We start from the raw sequence: 19346 nt of genomic DNA on the forward strand, positions 1-19346 counted from the left end.
CTCTCTCTCTCTCTCTCTCTCTCTCTCTCTCTCTCTCTCTCTCTCTCAATCCAGATTCGTGTGCCGCGGCCGGATCTGAGAAATGGACCAGTGTGTCACAAGGCCCCTACTCTGGCCTGAGAACCACACAAGCAGAGGTCTCTATGGCTTTGCAGCATGTCTTCAGAAGCAGGAGCGCCCTCTGGTGGCCGCTGGCCAGCCGATGTTGGGGCAGACGCGGTGGGCGCTGTCAAGCCTAGCTGTGTTATTTGGGGGCAAGGAATCCTTTCAGCCGCCTCTTCTGAGAAACGGGTTGAGAGTCTTCAGTGATGGTTCTGTGCGGTGTTTGTGGCTTTGAGCGCAGTCATTAAGGCCTCACTGGATCTCCACCAGAAACACACTGAGAACTGTGCAGAGGTAGAGGACACAGGCGGTGACATGCAGGCGGCCTTCCGTCTGCCCCCACATGCCACGGAAGCGGGGCCCCAGTCACTCCGAAGGATATTGGCACTCTGCGGCCCCACAAAGGCTCCACCCTCCCAGGCCAGGCTGGAGAGAACTCCACCCTCTCCTTCTCCAGCTGCTCTCATAGTCCAGGATGGCCTTGAACTTAATACATTGCCAAGGACAACCTTGAATTTGCAATGCTCCCGCCTCCACATCTGGAGTGTTGGGATTTACAGGTGTGCACCGTCATGCTCGGTGGTCTCGGAGCTGGAACCCAGGGCTTTAATGCATGGTAGGCAAACACGTTCTCAACTGAGCCATAGCCCAGCCCTTCCTTCTACCCTTTATGTCCCATGCTCCCGCAACCTCACAGATGCTGTCTTGTTCCCGCCACGCCCACCTCTGCTTCGACAGGCTCCTCCCCTGGGCTACCACTGCTGGCTCCGCCCAGCACCTGCAGAAATCAGAACCCTGAGACCCCAATGATGATCAGTGAGTGTGGAGGCTGCAGAGCCTATAGTTTTCTAAATTCAGACTTCACTTCTCGTGCCTTAAGCACTGGAGGCCGATGGCTGCATCTTTTTCATTTCCCCTCCTGCCCCACCCCCATCCCCGTGGCCAGGATGGGCCTTCATCACATTTCCTACAGTTGAGAGGAGGATATGTGTCAGTGATGGGGAGACGCTGGGCCCCATCCCTAAGGCTGCTCTTCTCTGATAATGATCTAGGAAGGAAGCCAGCCCTCAGGAAAGGCCACCGAAGCTGGGGTGATACTGTCTTTTAGGGCCAGAGAGATGTCAGTGGCGATTTACAGCGTGGTTGAGATTCATAGAGAGAGCCAGGAGAAAATCGCTCAGCCGCCTGTCGTGTAAAATGAGAACAGAAAAAATACTGGACAGTAAATTTAGAACAAATAAGAAGTATTTCTTTGTGTTGTGCAGAGTCAGCACTGTGGGGGGCAGGCAGGGAGGTGGACACTGACCCCCCCCACCCCCTCGCACACCAGATGAGTAATAGGGACAAGGTTTCTTCCTTTCTTTTTAAAGAGCCACATAATTTCACGGCCAGCGACAAAAGTGCTGCTTGTGGAGTTGGCAAGAAAAGGACATTAACCCAACCCTTTATCAGGACAGTTCCTTTTCTCAGTCCGACAGTCTGTGTGCTGAGAGCAGTGGGCCTGAACTGCACTGCTACCTTGGAAAACGCCAGGCGAGGACTCAGGTCCTAAGTTAGTCACATAATTTATTAACCCTCTGTTGGGCATTGGCTCTGTGCCAAGGGCTGCAGAACTAGAAAGAGGCTGGGTTTGGGGCAGGGGGCTTCCACTGTGTCCCCTGCCACCTGTACTAGCTGTGTTGATCCTAGAAAGTAACCTCAATTCTCTGGTCCTAAGGGCCCTCTGTCCATAAAATGGGGTGGGGGCACTTGTGTTTGCCTTAAGGGCTATAGTCAGGATGCTCTGACAGGTGACCTGCTAAGGACAGATTTTTTTTTTTATTTCCTCTATTATTCTATTTCCTGATATTCAGGCGTCCACACCGGCAGCAGCTCTTCACAATGCCACTTGTCCTGGTGATCGTAGGATCTTGACACCCTTGGTCCCAGCTCTCTCCCTGTCCCCCTCCCGCTTACAGACAGAGACCTGACCTCCTCTGTCCCTGAGCCACTTGTGTGCCTTCTTCACATCTTAAGCACAGCCCATCTCTGGCAGAGGGCCCTCAGATGCCTTCCAGGAGTTATTTAGGGGCCTGCCACTGCAGCTGCTTTCTAGAGCAAAGGGAAAGTCATTTCACCTTGTGCGCCCGCCCATACCGTGGGAGCATGTACGGCTGCATGCTCCTGGCTCCAAGCATCTTCAGCCTCAGTTTCCTCACTGGATGGAGGGAGTGATATTACTTATCCACTTGGTGCCGGAGGGCTAGATGCAGCTGTGCCTACCAGGTAAGGAGCCTGGCTTATCCTCATGATACCAGCTAGCATGGTCATTTTTATTTTTACTTTAAGCCAGTGAGTAAAAAGCTGCTGCCTTTGCCTTGTGGCGAGACCCCCAGGGCAGCTAGAGACAGCTCAAGGAGTAGCTGTCCGAGTACTTGTCAATTCAGATTGTCCTGGGTCATTAACAAGAGTGAGCCTCGCCATCCCCGGATGCCCCGTGGTCACTCTCACAAGAGCCCTGGTTCCAATGTCATGACATGGAGCTTGGGAGGTCAGCCTGGGGAGACCTGAGGGCTGACAGGGTCTCCTTCCTCCAGGGGCATGTACTTGTCAGTGTCCCCCTGTGGGGCTCATGCTTGTGGTCATGGGGACTGGGTCCTGTCAAAGCTGTCAACACACCCTGCTGTGTCCTCACACCAAAATCCTGTAGCAAATCTGGTTGAGGAGCTGGTCATCTGCTCTCGACCCCCTCAAACCATCTGACGGCAGCTTCTGCTGCTAAGGAGGCTCTTATCCTGCCCAGTTCATAGCTCAGACCACGAGACTGAAGCCACGAAGCAACTTCATCAGGAAGCCTGCCAGCAAATGGCAGAGCTGGAGTGTCCACCTGGCTATGGACACTCCCTCGGCCCTCAGTTTCGGGGGAACCTCATCTCTAGTGTGGGCTCCAGGAATCCCACCTACTCCTGAGTGCACAGCCCTTACGTGGGACGCTTGGTCACAAAGTCAAGCAAGTGCTGGGGAACCCAGCCGGTTCATTCTGGCTTTCCTCACCTGGCACGCCACTAGCCACAAGCCCCGAGGACAGAGCATGGGCCCCTGAGGCAGAAAGACTCTCAGAGCCAAGGCCAGAGTCTGTTTCTCACTGGCTTGGTGTTTGAGGGCTGTCTTAACTCTGAGCTTCAGTCCCCTGCCTGCAAAAATGGTTTAATGAGGCACCACAGGGAGGGCAGAGCAAACGAGGCCAAGCGAACAGAGAGGACCCGGCGCAGCGGCGCGTGCCGAGCTAGCAGGCCTCCAGCGGTGTGCCCTTGCCACACAGAGGCTCTGTGGGTACACGCAGCAGAAAGAGTAGAGGATGGGCCCCCTCTTCCCTCCTCCCCTTCAGGCTGGGTTTGGGGGCAGACTCTTCAACACACAATGATGAAAGCTGCCCCTCTGGACCTTGGGAGGATAAAGTCAGACAGCTAGTCCGCGTGGAGGGCCTGACCCACAGAAGGCGCTCCTTCCTTGGGCGCATTCTGAGGACTCCACAAGGCTCACACCTGCACTGCTTTGCCTACAGTTTAGAAAAGCCGAAAAGCCATCCGCCTTGCATGGTCTGGTTGAAACACTCAGAGCTACGTTGTACAGTTGTGTTTTCACAGATAAGAAGCCAGGCTCCCAGAGGTCACCCCGCTGGAAAGTTCCTGAGAGCCCCTGGAGCAAAGCTCCTTCCAACCCACTCTGTCCCAGTGCCTCAGGGATTCCTTTCATCTACGCAGCTCCAGACCTTCACAGAGACTGCTCTGACCGGTGCTTCAAGCCTTCCCTCGAATCCACCTTACTTCCCCCTTTGGAGCCCTACCTTGGGACACCCCCTCACCCCTCACCCCTCACCCCACCCCCATCTTGCTGACATCCATCCCCACCCCCAGTCTCAGACTCAACTGACATTGTAGGCTAAGAATTCAGAAAACAGGAAGTCACATGTTCTCAGGAAGGCGGTGGCAGCAGCGGTGGGGGTGACCTCGAGGGCAGAGCACTGGACACGGTGCCAGCTCACTGACCACAGCACAACATGGGGGCACAAAGGCTCTGCCATCAGGCAGGATACGTGCCAGACACACGGCACAGCGGTGCAGGCCCGCTAGCCCAGGCCCCCTCTGTGGCCAGAATCATGGGCGAGTCTGATGCTGCCGACATCCCGGTGACTCTAACCCCTGGGGAAACTGAATCTCTGAGCTGCTCTTAAACACCATTGAGTATGGCTCTTGGGGGTCTAGCTGGTCCTCAGTGGATGACCTTTCTTCTCCAAGGCCATTTACAAGTCCACACTGCACGTCATTTCCCACTGTGCGTTACCCCGGCCTCCTCTCCCTCCCTCCGTACAACTGCGAGCAATTATGAAGCTGCTAACCCGGTCTCCACTATCTGCGAACCCCACATTCCCGTAGACAAAAAGATTCCAATCCCAAGAGAAAGGGACTGTTTTATTTCTTAGACATAGAGTGACTGTGGGCCGTGATTTTCCCCTTCTTATTTTTATTTCCATTGAAGTTGCGGTCTGTGCAATATTTTATTACATTTTTCTGTGATTGTTTATTTTTTTTCCTGTTTTCAAGTAAAATGAACTCATTAAAGTGCAGAAAGGTAAGGGAAACTATCAAAGCCTCTCCTAATTTAATGTGCAAACACAGTCATTTGAAACTGCAATAGCAGCTTGCCCTTAAAGGTCTGCTGTTTGCCACTTGCAATCACCCTGAATCAGAACATTTTTCCTGAAAAAAAAAAGAAAAAAAAAAAAAAACCCAAACCAAAAAACCCTGCTTTTCTTCAGTCTGCATTATAACTTCTCGTATAACATTTCATGTTGTTTTACGAAACCATGATTTCAGGGTACTTCATAGTTTTACTGACTATCTTAAACATGTTCAAATCTGTTTGTGTGTGTGCACAGGTGTGTGAGACAGCAGCTTGCCTTCTTGGTTCTCCCCACCGTACGGGTTGGAGGGATTGAACTCAGGTCATCAGGTTTTCGAGCAGAGGCCTTTCTCTGCGGAGCCAGCCCCTAAAAAAAACCCTTTGGAACGGCCTTCTTGTAATCCTTTCACTATTCTCCAGGCAGAGTACATAAACTACATGTAAACACAGCGCATACATAGGGGTGGGTGTGGTGAGAGGCAGAGGCAGAGGCAGGAAGATCCTTGTGAGTTCGAAGCCAGCCTGGTCTACAGATCAAGCTTCAGGCTATCCAAGGCTATGTAGTGAGACCCTTTCTCAACAAACAAACATACAAAAACAAAACCAAAAACAATGCATATATAAAGAGCAATATGCACGTGTGGTGTGTATATTTACATATCTGCACACATCTCCGGACACAGGGAGAGCCATCTCTTCCTCTTGGTGCCAGCTTGGCCACGCGGCTGCTGACTGTCACAGCCCTGGTCGCAGTAAACACTGGCCCCACGCCTTCAACTCTAAACGCTCTTATAGTTGTATTCCATCTGATGGTGACAACGGACGGAGGTAAACTGGGCAGCCTTGATTTGTTCCACTTTGCAAATAAAGAGGCTGAAGGTCAGGGAGGTGAAGCGCCTCTCCTGTGGTCCCAGAGCACACAGATGACAGAGCCTGACAGAGAGGCCAGGCCTCCTCAGGCCTTTGTTCTTTCTCTCACATTCTACTCCGTACATTAGCACAACTTGAAAGACATCCACTCAGCTCCCGGTCCCTACGTCCAAACGAACGCTAGGCGGGATTTTTGCCATTTCTCTGAGCATGTACCTTATTCTAGAGAAAAACTTGGTTTAAAGGGGTGTGTACAAAAATGATTATTGTATCATTATCCATAGAAGAAGAAAAAAAAACCATGAAAATAACAAAAATGTCAAAAAAAAATAACAAAAATGTCTCCTGACCGGCAACCTGATAATTTATGGTATATTTATAAAGCAGTTTAAAATGCCCACATAAGACTGGGAATGTGGCTCAGGGTTCAATCTATAGCACACATAAGCCCAGCAATGACAAGTGAGGCCCGAGGGGATCAGAAAATCAAGGCCAACCTGGTCAAAAGGAGATCCTGTCTGGGGAGAAGGAAAAAAGACCTCATACTGACAAAGAGCTCTCCCTCCATCTGTGCCACCACAGAAAGACCTCCAGAATAATCGGGTTAAAAATAAAAGAGCGGGATGCAAGCTCTAGAGATATCTATAGTGATTGCATGTAGGAAGAGAAACATTTGGGCTACATAGGTGTGTGTGCATAAAATTGTACTTAGGTTAGGATAGGATAACGAAGATAGCGGAAATAAACAGTGGTGATGGTTGCGTGGCATTGTGGGTATTCCTGCCACTCTGTCACACTTAGAAATGGTAAAGATGGAGCTCAGTAGGAGCGCTCTTTCAAGTGTGGGCCTGTCTTTAAGCCCCAGCACCGCCTCTGCCTCCCACATACATAAGATTTACCATAATAATAAAGTTAAAATACTGAGGTGGACTATACATACACTCCAAAAAAAAAAAAAAAAATCATCCAGGTGTTGTTGGGAAGACGGCTCACTCAGTAGGTAAAGCCTATGCTGCTCAATCGTGAGGACTTGAGTTCGGATTCCCGGAATTGACATAGAAGCCCTGTCGGCGGCCTAGCAGGAAAGAAAAACCTGAACTCTTCCCAGGTTTCTGGGCCTGGGGCTTAAGGCTGCCTGGGTTACCCAAGGAAGGTCAGTGGAACCAAGGGAACCAGGAAGGCAGCAGCTCACGCTCTTCCTGGAGCTGATCTTGGTTGCTCAGGGCACTGGGTGGGGAGAGGTTTCACAGCACCCTGAGCTGTGTCCTGAGTCCCAGGTTTCTGTAGCCCAGCTTGCCTTTCTGCAGCTCGGCAGCTCCCGGGGTGGTGGGGGGGGGGGGGGCGGAGCTGCGGGGACCCCCTCACAGGGCAGTCGCCTTTGTCGGCAGCAGCGATGAATCAGGCTGTGGTCGTGCCACCCCGCCTCGTCGCGATTGGAGGCCGCGGGACGACGCGCCGTTCTGATCTTAGAGCAGATGTGGACCGTAAAGAGGGGTCCACTCCCCACCTGCCCCGGGGCCCCCCGCGGACGCGCTGGAAACGAGGTGCCCCTGGGATTTTCCCTCTGGCCCCACCTCGCGCCCTGGCGTGCGGGGAGGGGACCTCAGGGATGGGCCCGCGCGGCCCCGCTCGCTGTCCCGCCCGGGGCTGTGCGGCGACCGAGCGGCACCCCTCCCCCGCCGGCCCGCAGCTGGCTCCCTGCTCGAGGTTTCCTGTCGAGCCGCAGCATCCCGGGCCGGGTTATCGCCGGTGATCTCCCATCTGAACGGCTCCCACGCCGCCGCGGCCGCCCCCACTTGCGGTCCCTTTCCCCGGAACCGCACCGCCCCCGGCCCCCCAGAGCGCTCGGGGGGCAGCGAGGGGTGGGGGCAGCTGGGGGACTAGCTGCCTGACGTCGAGGGAGCCGCCTGGGGGTCCCTTCTCCGACAGGCAAGGAAAGGGCCAGTCCCGGGAGCCTGTCTGGGCTGGGGACGGTGCCCAGAATAAGGCTGGCCCACGCGCACGCCTGTCCACGTTGGCCTCGGCGGGGACCGGGTGACGGATCTTCAGCTCAAGGCTGGGTTAGGCCGAAACTGGCAGCTGGGGGCTGGTTCCCCCTCCCCCAAAGCACCCTCACCCCCACCCCCCAGAGAGTGGGGGTGGGGGAGGAAGCAGAAAGGCTCTCAGTTCTCACACAGGGGGGACTCCAAATGTCGTCAAAACTACCACTCTCAGAACCGAGAGCTCTGAGGGCTTTCGTTTCGAAGCCCAGGGCTTCCCTGGCTCGCACAGCCAGCTGGTGGAGAGCCACCGATTTCATTCTCCTCCAAACCCCCACCCCACATCTTTTTTTGGGGGGGGCATTTGGGGGTGGCTTATCCGGAGTATAAACTGGAACGGGATATGCCTAGGGCTGTGTGGCCTCTCATTTGCGGCAGAAGCAAGGGAATAAACCGCCTCGGAAGAGACAGTGGTTATCCTGTGATCGGCTGTGCGGGCATTCTATTGAGCTAATCATATCTCGTGAGAGGGCTCTCGAGAAAAACTGAGGATGCACATAGTTGCCAATAATAATAATAATAATAATAATAATAATAATAATAATAATAATAAATAAAACAGAAAAAAATGGGTGGATGGGCCAGCTCCTGGGTGTGTCTGCCTTTGAACAAGAGCCCACCAAGTCAGTACGAGGGTTTGGTCTTGTATTGGAATCATTTGGACCTCCAGAGGAGGAATGTTCAAAACTGTTTGCTGGTGTTAGCATGCCTGGCCCTCTTCCGGAAACACCACCTTCTGAGGTGGATAATCTGAAAACGTCTATAAATATAAATATATCCATCCAGACATACTCCCTGAGTGTCGGCAGCCTTAACGGGCATCAGAGCCTACCCTCTGACCCTTCGTTGTATAAATGTCCAAGAGAACTATGATTTTGACATTGTAAGAGCATCTTGTTCATCTCCAACACTGTGTCCGGTCAGTGCGGACGCTGTACTTTATACCTTTATAAAACACACGAAGGTGGTCCCAGAATGCTCTGTTCTCCTTCCAGCCCCTCTTTCCCGAGGACGGGATGGGAGGCTGCTAGTGACAGCCTGACACCTGCCGGCCTGCTTAGGGGTTGGGGTGTGTGCCCTGCTCTGTCAGCCCTGTGGGTGTCCTTGTTTTTGGTGTGGAGCCAGAAGCCACTCTGGGCGGTTTAGAAACTCAACGGGGTGCTGGGGGCGGGGAGGCTGTGAAAATGGAGGGGGGGACCTCAGTCCCTAGCATATTACAGTCCTTCCTTCCCATAGTTTGTCTGTCACTGAGAACAAGCCTAAACCCCCTACAGACCAGGATGATAGCGAAGGAGAAAAGAATGGAAAAAGAAAAAAAATGCTACAGCCAAAATGAAGCTGGAATCTTTCCCCTGCCTAGACCTGACTGATTTAAGATGGATTGGGAGCAGACTCAAGCTCATCTAAGCAAGCCTGGAAAGAGAGCCCCGCTGTGGTGAGTGTTGACAGAGCGTTCCCCACCCAGATACTGTCTGTGTGGTGTCCTCCCACCTTCAAGCTTCTTCAAGCCTTTCTCAGCTTTCCAGTTCCACTCAGGCCTCCTCCCCCGGAACGCCAGCCCACACCAACCTCAAAAGATGTCGTGGTTTTTGTTTTTTTGTTTTTTCCAGCGCAAGGAGCACTTTATCCTAGCTGTTCTTTTCCTTTTCAACAAACTTCATGTTGCCTCAGGACAAACACCGCCTTTGTTAGCTCTTTCCCTTCTACCTGGTGGGAAATCCAGTTTTAGGCAGCCCCCCCCCCACCTCATTAATAACATAATTGCTTGGATAATTAGGAGACTGATGGATTGGTTTAAGGTCATTAATGCCGTAAAATAAGTGAATCTTGTGGCTTACATTTAAAGAGCCTGTGTGTGAGTAGAGACTCAAGAGAGACCTGTGCCGCCTCCCACACTCCACAGTCAACCTGTGGGAGCTTTGGCCAAAGCTGACACTCAAGGTGTGTGACCTTTGTAAGGTTATTTCTCCTTGGTTTCTTGGCCTCCTAAATCGTTGTTAACAGAGTAACTTGTATGGTTTTGTCCTGCCCGGGGTTCAAAGGTAGTCATCAAGAGAAAAACTGTTTAGGATTACTTCAGGAAGTGGTTACAAAGTGTCAGGTTCCCAAACTGCCCTTCACCGTTCCCTTTGATCCAGCAGTTGCAGGCTTTGGCAGAGGTTTGACACTCTGAGCTCTCAGGAAGGTTGACCCCTCATGTTTCCCTGGTTGACACAGGCCCAGGCTGTGATGAAGGGTCTGCCCTGCTTTTGACACAGGCCCAGGTGCTGTTGGGGCAGGAGTGCCCTGGGCCAGCATCCTTCTGACGGCTGATCAAAAAGACAAACCCAGCGTTCACCTGGAAGAGGTTGCCAACCTTCTGGGAAGATCAGCCAAACCTCCCTCCAACTCACCCTCTCCTTCAAGCTCTGCTTGCCCAAGCTTTCCTCTTTCAACATTCAGCGCAAATGTTTCCCATCTCGGCACATTTCTGTGCTGTGTTCAAGCAAAATGGGCTTCAGTGGGGTGCCTGTTTCTAGTCTACAAGGCAACCTAAAGTCAGAAATTGTGGGGTAAAATTACAGTTAAACAGGATATGGGTTTGGCTGGCTGGCCACCACACACCTGGAGTCCCAGAGGTTCAGATACAGAGGTGGAAAGATCATTTGTGTCCTGAAGTCAGGACTGGCCCGGGCAACACTGGCCACAACAAAACATACAAGATTATTTTCAAATAATATGTTCAAATTTCAATTAGAAATGGATGTAATTGTTGATCTTTTCAAAACACGTTAAAAAAAAAACACAGCCCATTCTTCTGGATGCCTGTGTTTGTTTTATATCAACAGCTGTGTCCATTGTTCTAAATATAGCCGCCCTGAGAAAGCGTCTGGAGGTTGGAGGAAACCATACGGAGCCTGTTATTAGAACCTGTAGCTAATACTGTTCTGTTTGGCGGTTCTCAGTGCTAAAGACTGAGGCCAGAACTTCCTGAGTGCCAAACTCCATTTTCAAAGTAAGTCACTTTTTTACTTTTTTTTTTCTTTCTTTCTGACATTCTGCTGTTCTGGGCCCATTTCGATGAGAAGTCTACCCTTGTTCAAAACAAAACAAACCCAACCAACCAACAGCAATCAAAACAAACCCCGAGAACTCTGCAAGGTCGCAGACATATTTCATTCGCTTTTTATCTCTCACTACCCAGCGCGCTGTCCGGGGCTGTAATAGCGTAAGAATGCAGACCCAAGGCCTGGGTTTTGCACCTGTATCCGCGCCTTCTGGGCTGAACCCAGCATGACCACCTCCCGTCCTGTCCTTCCTTCCAGCGCCTACACTTCCCAAAAGCGTTTGACACGACTAAGTCAGACTAACACTAAGAAGAGGAGCCGTGCACGGCAAAGCGTAAAGAGACCGAGCTTTTCCTCTGGTCCTGCTGCTTTCTGCAGGGACAGGCTGCTTTGCTGGGGGACAGGGCACTCTCATAACCCAGCCTCAATGAAGATGTTAGGGCCGCAACGGCGACACAGCAATGCTTTCCTGGAGGTGTGCTTGTCAGTTTGGCAACCCTCGGGTGCCCAGCCCACGCCCCGGCTAGCGCTCGCTCGCTTGTGACATACTTCGTGTGGATCAAAGGCCCACAAGCCTGCAGCTGCTAAGCCTCGCTGGGGAGCGGGATGCTGCGTGTAGGGGGCGGCGGTGGGCGGAGATCCCGCCTTTGTGGCTGCTCTGTCCCTCAGAGGGAGTGTGCCCCTGCAGACTGCCACACCCAGCCTGGCCGCCCCATGCTCGGTGTGGGGTGCCAGGGTAGCCTAGGGCAAGCCACCCTGCTCCACCTGGGGTGCTCTTCAAGAGTTCAGGACCCCTGAGCGCCACAGTCTGCACCCTAGAGCTACTTCTGTTGATTCTAAATCTATGTTTCTACATCGTCCACCGGAGAGAGACATGGGGCCGGGGGCGGGGGGAGGGAAGAAGGGGCGGGGGGGGGGGGGCGACGGTAAATAGCAAACCCTCAACAGTACTTTCAACTCTGGCTTGTGAAATTATGGGTTACCTGGCTATTCTTTTGTGCTTCTCATTTACCCAGCCTCTGCAGTGCACGCAAATACGTAATTTTGAAATGAGAGAAAATAGTCCAGGTACCATTTTACAGCTTTCATCAAATAGACCTCCTTCTACCAACCTCCAGCCCCATCAATTCTCAACTGCACTTTAGGTCTGTGAATACCTAAATTACACTACATTCACAAACGTGTGTGTGTGTGTGTGTGTGTGTATGTGTTGTGCTTGCACACACACTCACACATGCATGCACAATCACGGGACAGGAGGAGAGGCGCTGCAGCAAAAGGGGCAACTGACAGAATACTGAAGTTAAAAGTTGGTTCTGACCAATTCATTCATGAATACAGGAAGCTGAATAATCAGTAGGGTAAAGTTACAAGGGTCTTGGAGGCCCAGACAAGCTGGTCAAACATCCATCCTACATAGAACCCAGGTACTCTGGCCACAGGCGTCTCTTCATGCCCAGGAGGGTGATAACTTCCCAGGACCAGGGTTAAGTCCAGGGTGAGGCTTCTCTGAAATCCCCAGTCAGCGCCAGGAGCTCCTCCCAGACCCAGCATGGTCACAGAAGAGGCAGCCCCAGCCTGGGAGTCTGTCAGCCCCTGCCTGGGAATGCAGTCTCTGCTCTAGGCTCCTGGATGCTGCTTCCCAACCTAGCTTCTGCCTATGTTGTCAGAAGAACAGACCAAGACCAACCAAGAAGAGGTCAGACTGATTCCCCGGCTCCTATAAAGGTCTGTCCTACCTTCCTGCAGGGCTGGGGCCTTTTCAGTTGTCCACCTCCTTTCTTCTCCTGGATCATCTTGTCTTCAGGCCTATCGACCTTCTCCCTCTAGATTTTTCTCTCTGTTGTCTCCCCTTTGTAATTCCCCCTCAATCTTATTTTTTATCTCTGTCATCGACTCTTGCCCCTTTAATTCTGTTGGCATTGCTGGGGTAGCATGGCTAGTTCCCTCTGACAGGCTTGGGCAACTTGCCGCTCTGACCCTAAGGACCTAGGGACCAGCTCCCCAGGGACCAATAGCCACTTGGCAAACTTTACATGAGGTGCATTTGGCTGTCTGACATGGAAGGTTGTACTCCGTGCTCTGCTATTAGGAGTCGTCCAGAGAATTGCAGTTGAGTCTTACAAGGTGACCAGTGACCTGGTGCCAGCAAAGCTCTCTGACTCCCCAGGCCAGGTGCGGACAACAAGCTCAGAAGCCCACAGTCACGGTCATTCACTGCCCTTTAAAATGAACACGATAGACTTTTAATCCCAGCACTTGGGAGGCAGAGGCAGGCAGATCACTGAGTTTGAGGCCAGCCTGGTCTACAAAGCAAGTTCCAGGACAGCCAGGGGTACGCAGAGAAACTCGGACTCAAAAAAACACAAAGGCCAAACCAAACCGAAAACATACACAGCTCTCAATTAGTCTCGCTCATTTCTGCCTCCAATCTGACTTTAAGTGCTAAAGGGAGATTTGGACGAGCTAGTCCACTGCATCGGAGTTTACAGTTTTTGCTTCTCCTTTCTCTTGATACCTAGTTAGTTGAAGCCCGAACTGATTTGTTGTTGTTTATTAATCAAACATGAAATTCAAAGAGTTATTATTTCAGGGAACAAAATGTAACTTTTAGCAATTTTGAAAGAAGAGATCTCATCAAAATGACCATTGAAGGACCTAGAGCGATGGCTCAGCAGTTCAGAGAACTGACTGCTCTTGCAGAGGACCCAGCACCCACAGGGTGGCTCACCCATCTGTTTTGTTACTCCAGTCCCAGGGGTCCAATACTTCTTTGGGTACTTTATGTGTGTGGTGAACAGGCAAGCATGCTGGCAAAATACCCGTAGACGTAACACAAATTAACTTTAAGCAGGAGACTTTTTTTAATTAGAGCCAAATCTACATAAGGTTATTTCCCGAATCTATTAAATTAATAGAAATAACTACTTACTGCCTGACTAAAATCACTGGTTCATTAGCTGACGAGCTTGCCTTTCCTGTGAGTACTGTAATCTAGAGATTTATAGAAGGACGTCCAGAAATACTGAAAAAAAAAAGGGGGGGGAGGGTTATTTGGTTGACTTCGGCATTTTGAAATAGGATGTTACTCAGTAGCCCAGACTAACCTTGAACCACTGTGTCCTCTAGCGTGGGACTGCAGGTGGGGGCCATCTTAGCCAGCTGGGATGTTTTGTTTGTTTGTTTTGTTTTGTTTTTAATGGTTTTTTTTTCTTTCTTTTTTTTTTTTTCTGACTTAAAAAGCACACACCTGCTGGAGATGGCTTTCTCGTTACTTGAGGAAACAAAACACCTCCAGAAATTCCAGCGCTAGCTAATAAGACACATGCCTTCAATAATAAGTGCCTCAGACATTGTATTTCTGCAGAATGTGCCAACTGTGGTCAGTAGGCAATTGCCTTTGCAGTGGGCAATAATAATAAAAAAAATAGATAAAAAAAATGTTTTCAAGGTCCTCTCCCATGAAGAGCCTGATTTATAAGTGGAAATAACAAGTTTATAATTTTCCCCCAAGCAGATGTCACTCTCCTTGAACTACAGTCGCCCCGGGGCTTGCCATGGAGCTGGCTTGAATGTGAAGCTAGGCTTGGGTTGTCTTTGAGCAGCTTGTTTGTCTCCGCAGCCTGTGTTGTTGGCAGGCTTTTTACAAACACTTAGCTCCGAATGCTCAGGCTGCCTCCCCTGCAGGTGAGCTCTGTAAAGCCCTGCCCCTCTCCAGGGGTGCTGCAGAGAGGCTTGTGCAAACTCAGTTGTACTCTGAGCATGTCCGATCGCTGCCTTCCCTGGAGGGGCTCAGACAGCCCTTCTGCAGCAGAAGCAGCTCTTTGGACACAGGGGCTAGCTGCCTCCCACCTTGGGCCAAGGTGCAGATTCTCAAATCCTCGGAAATCCCCAAAGCCATTTTTCTCTTTCTCCACTCCTACCACTTTTCTGAAAGCAGAACGCTGAGCAAGCAGGGTGAATAAAAGGAAGGGGAGGGAAGCCAATTTGCCTGGGGTTGCTCTTGCTATGGGACACCTGGGACCAGAGGGTGACATCAATGTAAAACCTCAATCACCTTTGTTTCAGAGGCGAAATTTCTAGTAAAGTAAAATAAAATAGAAATGAGACGGGAGAGGGAGGGGTCTTCTACTGGAAAGATTCCAATGTTTATCCACAGCGTGTTCTGTGACCTTCAGACCTCTCCCATCCATTCCCTTCACCTGCCTCCTTTTGTTTGTCTCTTTTTATTGATTTCACTGTCCCTTCTCTTCTTTTCCTCACCCTGGAGCTCCTCATCCACTCATCTCCTTCCTCCCCACCTTCTTCCTTCCAAAGACATGCCTGAATAGAAAATGGTATGTCTGCAGGACCCCCACACACCTCGCCATGCCAGCCTGCCTGGGGTGGCAGCCTCTTATAAGCCACAGATGAAATGGATAGTAACGGCTCCGAGGTTTTCCCCGACTCCCTCCCTCATCACCAGTCCTTTTTCTCCAGCTCTGTGGCCAGCAAGAGAAAGAACTGGTTCCTTTGAAACATTTGGGGGAACCCATTTATTGCAGAGCAGCTGGAGTTATTTATCTAGCCCAGGCTGCCAGGAAATTCTGAGCATCTAGTCGTTTGGAGGTCATTGATGACTGGCTGTGCCCTCTCGGAATTTCTCTGGCTACAGTTAGAGCCGTTCTGTGAGCAGCCAGCTGGGTGATATTAACTCACTATCTCTCTCCTCTGCTAATTTGAGTGCTGAGGTGATACATGGCCAGACATACACGCATTCCTGACAGCAGTTGCCAGGGAATATTGCTTTTTTGGACTTTGACACCAGCTCCAACTTTGAGAGGAATTTAAGTGATATTTATTGCATAGAAATTCCTTTCTGGAGCTCTGTGCTCCTGGTTCAGCCCGCTGACAACACACTGGATTTATTCTGGCATCAACCCGCTGTGGAGACCAAGACTCAGACTTAATTAACTTCATCGGCGGGCTGGGGCTGCAGCTCTGGAGTTTGTGGCTCAACACAGATCTCATTACAGTTACCAATCGGGCACTTAGGAGACCAGAAACCAAGCAAGCTAACGGATGCCAGTGTCCTCCCTCAAGCACACTTTCCTATTTTTGAGAGTTAACTGTGGCCGACTCCAGGGAGGGAATCAGCTTGCCGTTAAATTAACTCACGGTACTAGATAGGCTTGTGCTTTAATTCCATTTCTAGATTATACTGTGTGCCATCTTGTTTTAAATTGTGTCCTGTGTGTGGGAGCATGCTTACCATGGCACAAGTGTGGGGCACAGAGGGCAGCTTTGCAGAGTCAGTTTTTTCCTTCCGCCTTTATCTGGGTCTTGGGGATTGAACTCTAGTTGGCAAGCATTCACAGCAAGTGCCTGTCCCTGATGAGTCATCTCTCTGGCTTAATTTGTTTGCTTGTCTTCCGAGACAGGGTTTCTCTGTGTGGCCCTGGCTGTCCTGGAACTCACTCTGTAGTCCAATTTGAACTCAGAAATCTGCCTGCCTCTGCCTCCCAAGTGCTGGGACTACAGCCAGGCTTCCCCCCCCCCAATATTAGAATTTAGGACCAATTTTGTTAGAGAAATTACCATTTCAAGATATGTTTTTTTTTTCCATCTCCATTTTTCTTTTAATTTTGGGAGTCTCCCAAATATAGACTATAAAGTTTACTCTAGTTTCATTATTGTCCTTTAGACATAACAGGGCTGATGCATAGATGAACTCGCTGGGACTGGGGCAGTGTGCACAGACTTGCCTAAATTCACACCAGAGGGAGGGCCCAACATTGAGAGAGAAGGGTAGACAAGGGGCCCCACGCCTAATCAAGAAGGTATTTGCAGTGGGTAGCGGCTGGCTGAAGTGGAGTGTCACTGGCTATCAGTCACCCTCTTGAGCAGGCCTCAATGCCTCCTTGGCCAACACAAAGCTAAAACCACATTTCGTTTAGATTTGTAAACTTTTTGTTTTGTCTTGGCATTTTTTTGTCTTTTTTTTTTTTTTTTTTTTGTTTTTTTTTTTTTGGTTTTGCATTGTCTTTGAAAGAGCAATGAAGAAAGAACATAACGCGGATAGGTTTAGAGGCGGGGACATCTGGGAGGAGGAGGAACATAATCAAAATGTGTTATGTGGAAAAAAAAATGTAATCCAGTTCCATTTACAAGAGAAAACACATATGGGTGCGTTAGTAAGTGTTTGTGGATATGTACACAGAGTCATATACACAGACTCAAATGCTTACGTAAATGTACACACATGTGCCTATGTATATAAGATAAGCCTCGTAGCCATTTCAGGTTTCAAAGTGGTAGATTGGTAATTATTGCAACACGAGCCAAACAGCTGAATGCTGTGATTAGCTGGTAAGTGTGAGGGGCATCGGAGAACCCGGCTCTTGTTCCAGAAGTACTTTTCAGTTCCAAACCAGAACCCACAGGCGACTGAGGATTCATTTCACATGCTCACTGTGGTGCACCCTCACTTTAAAAAATTTATTGCGGGCTCCAAGCTTGTTAACAAAGATTTGCCATTTGCTCCTGGCTAATTCTGAGGTTAACATCAACTGATTTTTTTTTTCAGCCCTTCATATAAACGCAAAGCTTAAAATCCTGGCGCCCCTGACAGAGGACTTGGCTGAGAAATCATGCCTTGCTCTTCTGCCCTTTTCCCCCGCCCATTCAAGACCCCCCCCCCCCAACCAGTTTGAGTGTTTGGAGGATGTGAATTCCACAGAGGAGTGCCCTGTTCAACAGATAATCCTGTTGTAATGGTTATTACCGCCTTCCAGCCCGCATGTCTCAGACAAAACAGAAAATGCATTCAGTGTTTATACATCTTCCCAGAGGACTGTGAAGCAGGTTGCTGTCGGCTCTAAACTGTTACCAGAGTTGCAAAGCTCAGACCTGGGTGTCCTGGCTGGTTCCCCTCACAGCTTCTCCTTGGGCTAGCCTGCCTTTGAGTCATTGTTCTGCGTTGTCCTGGGGTCCTGCTTTGCTGTCGGATTTGTTTGTCTGAGTATGTAGCCCCCATCTTCATCTCCCCAGCCTCCTAACTCACCCAGATGAAACCCAGCAGAGCGACTCATATTCCAGTGACCTAGGGCCACTGTCTGGCCAGTTTAATATTGGTGTGGTTCGCTGCTGGGCTCTTTTCCCATCGTGGACAGTTCCTCATTCTAGACATTTGGTAACAAATCGAAGTGCAGGAGCCATAGTACATGCTGCAGTGCTCCAATCCCCTTAGCCAATTCATAATTGACTTTTAAATCATTTAGGTGCAAAAGCAAATAATAATAGCTCCTTGGTTCAGTAGCTAATAAATTCTAGCTCATGAAAACTGAGAGAGAAGGCTGAGCCCATAAAGATTAAATATTTATGTAGATACTACACGCACAGTGACATATAAATGCGCACACACACACATTTTAGGCACTGCTGTTCATTTTTAATTCCTTGTGTGATATCCAATAGGAAAAAAAAATTCCAGCAGAGGAAAAAAAAAAATGAAAGGAAGATTTATGGCCTCCAAATTAATACAAGAAAACATCACTGTAATAGCTACCCTCTTACTGCCGGAGCAGGGAGAGAGGAGATTCAAAAGATATTGAATTGATAAAATTATCTTTTCTCTATTGCAGGAAGGGTGAGTTAATATCCATAAAGAACTTAGAACTCCCTCGGTCATAAGGATGCCCTATAAATACAAACCATCATTATAATTTATTATTGAACAGAGTCCATTTTTTCATCTAAGCCATTTTTCAAACCCCTTGGAGCTCAGGCACCTCTGATGGGAGCCCTGACATTGAGCCAAAACACCTCTCCCAGGCACGGAGCAGCCATCCATCAGTTTAATGTGGGGGACACCTCAAAGCCAAAGCGCGAGCCCTAAGCAGGCAGGCCCGATGCTGTCCGCTTTGCTCAGGGCCCTCCACAGCTGCGTGGTGAGCCGCAATCACCTCGGTCCAGCTCCGTGGAGAACTAGTTTTTCTACCCTCCATGTCTTCCTCCAATAAGGGAAGCTTAGGCCAAGGGATCCTCACTTCTCCTTTCCAATCCCTACTCAGCAGTGCCTGCTCCAAAGCTGTAACGGAAATTTTTAACTGTGAGAATTCAGCTTCAGTCAAATAGCACCCCAAGAATGAAGGGAGTGTGTGTGTCTCATTTCCAAACCCAGAGAAGAAGCTCTGGTGCAGGACTACAGCAGAAAGGTTGGGGTCTGATCGTGACATGATCTTTCCAGATTTAGGAGCTGCAGTGTGCTCAGTGGTGCAGCGCTTGCCTGGCATTTGGAAGAGTCTGGGTTCAATCCCTGGCAGCACCAGAGGACATCAAAAATAAAACAAACAAACAAACAAAAAAGGAACTGACGAGTTAGATTTATTCATTTGCGGCGCTGAGTCCCTGCTGAACTGAGCATCTCCAAGGCTGGTGACCACGACTGCAAGATGGAAACTCACCTGACTCTTCAGATACCAGAACCAGTTTTATTTTATTTTATCAAGGAGAATGCCAGGAGAATGAAAAGGAAATCGGGGCTCTGCCTCCCCCTGCACTCCTTCCCAGTGTGGCTGGGCGGTCATGTGGATGTTAGCATCTTAACACTCTCATTAAGCTCTTCTCAAACTTTGAACCTGCATTT

General features: G+C 50.0%; 1 protein-coding gene across 1 annotated transcript in view; it reads right to left on the minus strand.

Moving 5' to 3' along the window:
* The window catches only part of Cd247 (CD247 molecule), a 69510-nt gene that overhangs the window by 7276 nt on the left and 42888 nt on the right, over positions 1 to 19346 (minus strand). The gene's annotated exons all lie outside the window — the stretch shown is intronic.

The sequence above is a fragment of the Psammomys obesus genome, unplaced genomic scaffold, assembly GCF_907164565.1.
Source record: "Psammomys obesus unplaced genomic scaffold, mPsaObe1.curated_primary_1811, whole genome shotgun sequence".
NCBI classification, from domain to species: domain Eukaryota; kingdom Metazoa; phylum Chordata; class Mammalia; order Rodentia; family Muridae; genus Psammomys; species Psammomys obesus.